The 6,000-nt window shown below is 35.9% G+C and overlaps 1 pseudogene; it reads left to right on the top strand.

The window, feature by feature from the left end:
• The first annotated feature begins 581 nt into the window (after nt 1-581).
• On the top strand, nt 582-1,785 carry LOC138311064 (uncharacterized protein MCAP_0864-like; annotated as a pseudogene).
• The last annotated feature ends 4,215 nt before the right edge of the window (nt 1,786-6,000 follow it).

Genomic DNA, 6,000 nt, shown 5'->3' with positions numbered 1-6,000 from the left:
TATATGTAGAGTAAATATAATCAAGAATATATACATATAGTAAACTGAGAGTTGATGTTAAAATTTAGCAACTATTAACACAAGTTCAAAACACTTAAAATTTATCACAAAATTCTTTGTGATAACTTCCTTCCGGTCCGGGAAAGACGCGTCCCCTACTTAATAAAACTGCCCGCTGTTTGGTTGGAATTTATCGGCAAGGTGTTCATGGTTATAATAATATATCTAGTTCTGAGAGAAATCGATCCTGTTGGTGTCGAAACGAGACTCTCTCGCCGTCTAACTCGTTGGGACTATTTTGCAAAGGGGCCTAATTATATTTGGTATATTGATGGCTATGATAAAATCAAACCTGTCGGTATGTTCGAGGTAGATTATCTGGTTGAGCGTGTATCATTCTAACAATGATTCTACTTCCGGTGTCAATGGCGACGGTCGCTATTGTTTATCGCTCCGAGTGAGCGAGGGTATTTTTCACTTCTAAACCATTATAATTGTACAAGTTTTATGATATTTGTTGTTTAATAGGTTACTAGAACCATTTTCTAGTCCCACATAAAACAAAGTAGCTATCTAGAACGTGAATCATCCAAAATTCGCGATCATGCCTACTGGACCAGATGTAAACAAATCGGACGTCGCGGACAACGGCTTGCGGAAGAGTAATCGAACGTCAAATACAAGGGGAGCAAAGGAAAAATCTATATCAACTGGAGGATCTTTCACTGCTCCATGGACAGAAGAGCCATGGACTTGTTCAGTTTGCAACAAACCGTACACAGATAAGGACTCTAAACTATTAGAATGTCAGCGCTGCGAAGGCCATTTTTGCACTAAATGCTTGGACAAGGGAGACAATGAGTACGCTGTACTCTCAAAGTCGAATGCTATGTGGTTCTGTGCTCCATGCAGAGTCCATATAGAAAAGAATATTAACAATGAAAAAATGATTGAGCAGAAATGCAAGGAAATAATGAACGAGTTTGAAACAAGGATCACGCAAATTGAATCTGAACTCAAGAACAAATGTGATGAAAACAAAGTGAGGGACGTTATAAAGGAGGAAATGGCAACTGGAGTAAATAGAGAAACACAGTCTCTATCGACAGAAGCCCCCAAAACCACCACCAACACCCAAGAAGTTCTATCAGAACTAGAAGATAGAAAGAAAAGGGAAAATAAAATCATCTGTTTTGGAATTGAAGAACAAACAAGCAATGAGGGAAGCGAAAGAAAAAGAAAGGATGAGAAAACGATACGGGATATCTTGTCAGCTTGTAAACTTAACAAGGAACTGCTTGACAGTATCACTAAAGTGGTACGTCTAGGGAAAATTAAGAAGCCTGAAAGCAATGCCAAAGAAAATGAAGATGCAAAACCAAGGCCAAAATTGGTTTCATTTGGATCAATAGAGGATAAAAAGCTCTTCTTTAAAAACATAAGGGAGCTGCAAACAACTAAGGAATACAAATCAGTTAGGATCAGCAACGACCTAACGAAAACCGAATGAGAAAATGAAGCAAAACTAAGAGACGATGCAAATCGCATGAACACAGAAAAATCTCAGTCGGGGAAATATGTATTTCGAGTAAGGGGCCCACCTTGGGACAGAAAAATTGTCCGGCAAATAAAGAAAGGAACCTAAAATCAGGCAAAAAATACAACACAAACTCTCAGGACCGATTAAAAGTATTTTATACAAATGCTGATAGTCTACCTAATAAATTTGAGGAATTAAAGCTTAGGCAATTTGGAATCGAAGCCGACATAATAGGAGTTACAGAGATGTATCCAAAAAACTGCAGATATCTACCTAACAGAACAGAATTTCATATCCCAGGGTATGACTTATTTATGAATGAAAATGCATTACATTGTCATAGAGGGGTTGGTATATATACACAAAGGAAACACTGAAAGGAGTAGAAGTAAACATAGGAAATACATTCAAGGAAAGCGTATGGGTGAAAATCAATATTGCTGATAAAAACTGCTTACTGATAGGATGTCTGTATAAAAGTCCGAATTCGAGTCCTGAAAACGTAGAGGAGCTATACAAGCTCATTACATCTGTATCATCTGACCCAGAGTACAGTCATCTGTTATTAGTTGGCGATATCAACATGCCGAAAATTAATTGGAATACCTGGTCGTCAAACCACGACAAGGAAGGAGAGAGCTTTGTCGAATGTTTGAGAGACAACTACCTCTATCAGCATGTCAAAGAATATACAAGAGAAAGGAAGGGAACAGAACCGAGTATCTTAGATCTTGTTATAACTAACGAAGATGAAATGATAAGAGATATTGCTTATGAAAGTCCAATAGGAAGCAGTGATCATTTGGTACTTGTCTTCAACTTTTTCTGTAAATCTCTAAAAACTTTAAATCAAAAGCCACGCCTAAAATATAGTAAAGGCGATTATACCAGTATGCGAGAAGATATGCCAGAGGACTGGTCAGACATACTCCACGGAGATATTTCTGAAGTGTACAAAAATTTACTAAATCTAATTATTGAGAAAGTAAATAAGTTTATTCCAAAACACAAACCTCGCCTCTACCAAGGAGATCAAAAAGATAGGACACCATTAAAAGAGGTAATTTTGAAGAAGATTAGGAAAAAACATAGAGCATGGCAACGGTATATGGAAACCAGAACCGAAGAAAAATTCAAAGAATACACAAGAATCAGAAATCAGCTTAAGTGGGAGATAAACAAATCCAAACGAGAGTTAGAAAGAAAAATAGCAGAAGACATCAAAGAACAACCTAAGAAATTTTGGAAATATGTCAACTCAAAAAGAAAAGTTAAAAAACAGGCATTTCCGACCTCAACGGCCTAGATGGAGATCTCCAGAAAATTGCTGTGAGAGACCAGGACAAAGCAGAAGTACTTGCTAAATTTTTTAGTAGTGTTTTTACCCAAGAACCACCAGGAGGCTTACCAGACTTCCAAGAAAGAGACATTAGTTATCAATTTGAGGAAATTAACTGCACGCCAGAAGCAATTGAAAAATTGCTATATGATTTAAACTGAAAATAAATCCCAAGGACCGGATATGATGCACCCTAAAACCCTCAAGGAACTACGCAAGCAAATAAGTAACCCTCTAGCAGAAAATTTTTAACAGATCACTCCAGGAAGACAAACTACCAGAAGCTTGGAAAGAGGCAAATATAACAGCAATTTTCAAAAAGGGCTCAAAATCTGAGGCAGGAAACTACAGACCAGTCAGTCTTACAAGTATTATTGGGAAAACACTGGAAAAATTAGTAAGAAATAGCATTGTAAATCACATGGACAAAAATAATCTTTTGACTAACAAACAGTTTGATTTTATAAATGGGAGATCTACGCAACTTCAGCTACTAATGGTTTTGGGAAGAATGGACAAAAATAATTGACAACGGTGGTCAACTGGATGTAATTTACATGGACTTCATGAAAGCGTTTGATAAAGTCCCACACCGTCGTCTAATAAAAAAAAACTTAAAGGATATGGAGTGAGTGATAGGGCTACTAACTGGATAACAAATTTTCTTAGCAATAGATGCCAAAAGGTCATTGTAAATGGAGAAACATCAAAGATATATCCTGTATTAAGCGGCATACCCCAGTGAAGCGTCCTTGGACCAATTTTATTGTACTCTACATTAATGATTTACCAGAAAATACATAATCCCAGTCGCCACTTTTTGCAGACGATACAAAATTATACAGAGAAATCAGAAGCATAGATGATAAAAAACATTTTGCAAAGTGACTTGATAAATCTTGAAAAATGGTCTGAAAAGTGGTTACTTAAATTTCATCCAAATAAATGTAAAGTCCTTGCGATTAAATCCAAAGAAAAGAGAGTATATAGTATGTCTGGAACAACAGGCGAGCAATTAGATCTTGATAATATTACATCAGATAAGGATATTGGAGTAACAGTGGATGAAGATTTAAATTTTAGAACACACATCGAATTAGGAGTAAATAAAGCAAACAGCATTTTAGGACTGATAAGAAGAACCTTTACCTTCCTGGATGAAAAAATGTTTAAACTACTGTTTAAGGCTCTCGTGAGACCCCCACCTGGAATATGCCTCAAGTGTGTGGAGTCCTTATATGACAAAGGACATCGAACTTATTGAGAACGTCCAACGAAGAGCTACAAAGCTCATACCAGGCTTTAAAGACTTGCCATACCCAGAGCGTCTACAGAGACTACATCTGCCTACCCTAGAACATCGAAGGAAAAGAGGGGACCTGATAAATGTTTTCAAAATCCTGAAAAATATTTATGATGAGCGCGTCACATCGTCTATTTTCCAAATGGATACCAACAGCAGGACAAGAGGACACTCCTTAAAAATATTCAAAAAACGATGTAACACTGATATTCGAAAACATTTTTTCAGTTTTCGAGTTGTAGATACCTGGAACAATTTACCTAAGCATGTTATAGATGCAACAGATGTCAAGAAATTTGAAATTCTTTTAGACAATCATTGGAGAAACTGTCAACAAATATATTAACTTTAATATATATGCTTATTAACTCAAATGAACATTAAATTACATGTATATATTATATGTATACTGTATACTCTACATATAGCGATTAGAAGAATATGGATAAAAAGAACATTTATAATTACACTAGAAGTAGTTATCACTTTATCATGGAATTCATGTAATATTGATATGGATATAGAGGCTAAAAGCCTGCATCCATTATATGTCGTATTAAAAAATCGTATTAACAATAGTTGGAGGACACTTTTTGGAGACAGCAAAGGAACGTTCTTGTACTCCTTGTATAATCAGAACCGATCATGGTACTGAAAATGGAAAGTTTGCGCGAATTCCAGTATTTTTCCGTCGTAACAATCAGACAAGGACACCCATACATTGCTGGGGCAAGCACTGCAAATTAAAGAATTGGAAATTGAAAGTTGGTGGGGATTTTTGAGGAAAGAATGTACCCAGTACTGGATCGATTCCTTCAAGTCCCTTGAAGAAGAAGGGAAGTACAGTGACAATTCTTGGATAAATATCTGTTGCAGTTCTGCATTATGGCTCTTGTGCAGGTAATTATTTTTATGTGATATATTTGTATGTACGTAAAATATGTACAGTATGTATGTTCAAATAACATCAATATTTATCACATGAAATAGTAATCCGTCTGATATTCAGTGGCTTCCTCGTGTAATATATCAGTATATGTTACTATTGATCACTTTAAGGAAAATACGTTAAACTTTATAATTGAGTGACCTTCTTAAAGATAGTACGTACCATTTACAAAATGATAAAAATCTCCGTCGATTTGGCAATTCTGTATTTGAAAATTCATTACATCAACAAGGAGCCGCAAAGCGTGGCATTATCCCCCGCGTGCCACATTTGGAATGAAAACATAAATACATGTATATATCAAGCTCAAAGTATTAAAGTATAACTAAAAATTGTATGCGACTATTGTAAAACTGGAAAAAACAGCAGGTGGCAAAAGAAACAGTAATTTGGTATTTTTTACTTAGTTTCCATGGTAACAGAAAGAAATGCCCAACATGGAAAGTTTACAATAGCAAAAGGCACAACTAGGGCACCTGTCTGAAAGTTTCCAGGAGCTGCGTTGAATAGTTTTGGAGATATATGTATAGTCGGGAAACAACGCGCATCGTTTACAATGACCGAAATTCTGTAATTTACACAACAAAAGTGACGTTAATAAAATGAAGTTTTTGAAACTTATTGCATTTTGCAGCCTGATAGCCCAAATATACCTATTTAAGATTTTTCTATAGGTTAAGTTTTATATAGCACTTGAGTTAGTTGACAAAATCATTGTTTGAAAGGAATTTCAACTAAAAATGACGTGGCTAATTTTAATCGGTTGCGTTGTCGAGCGTTACAGGAACATGATATGGGGCTAGCTGATATTGTAGCGATAGGGAGAGTTAAGGAAATGTCAAACATTCAAGCTCAAATCATGGAGAACA

Source organism: Argopecten irradians, chromosome 16 (genome assembly GCF_041381155.1).
Source record: "Argopecten irradians isolate NY chromosome 16, Ai_NY, whole genome shotgun sequence".
Classification (NCBI taxonomy): domain Eukaryota; kingdom Metazoa; phylum Mollusca; class Bivalvia; order Pectinida; family Pectinidae; genus Argopecten; species Argopecten irradians.
The sequence above is the reverse complement of the archived record's forward strand: the minus strand, read 5'-3'. Positions and strand labels throughout refer to the sequence as shown.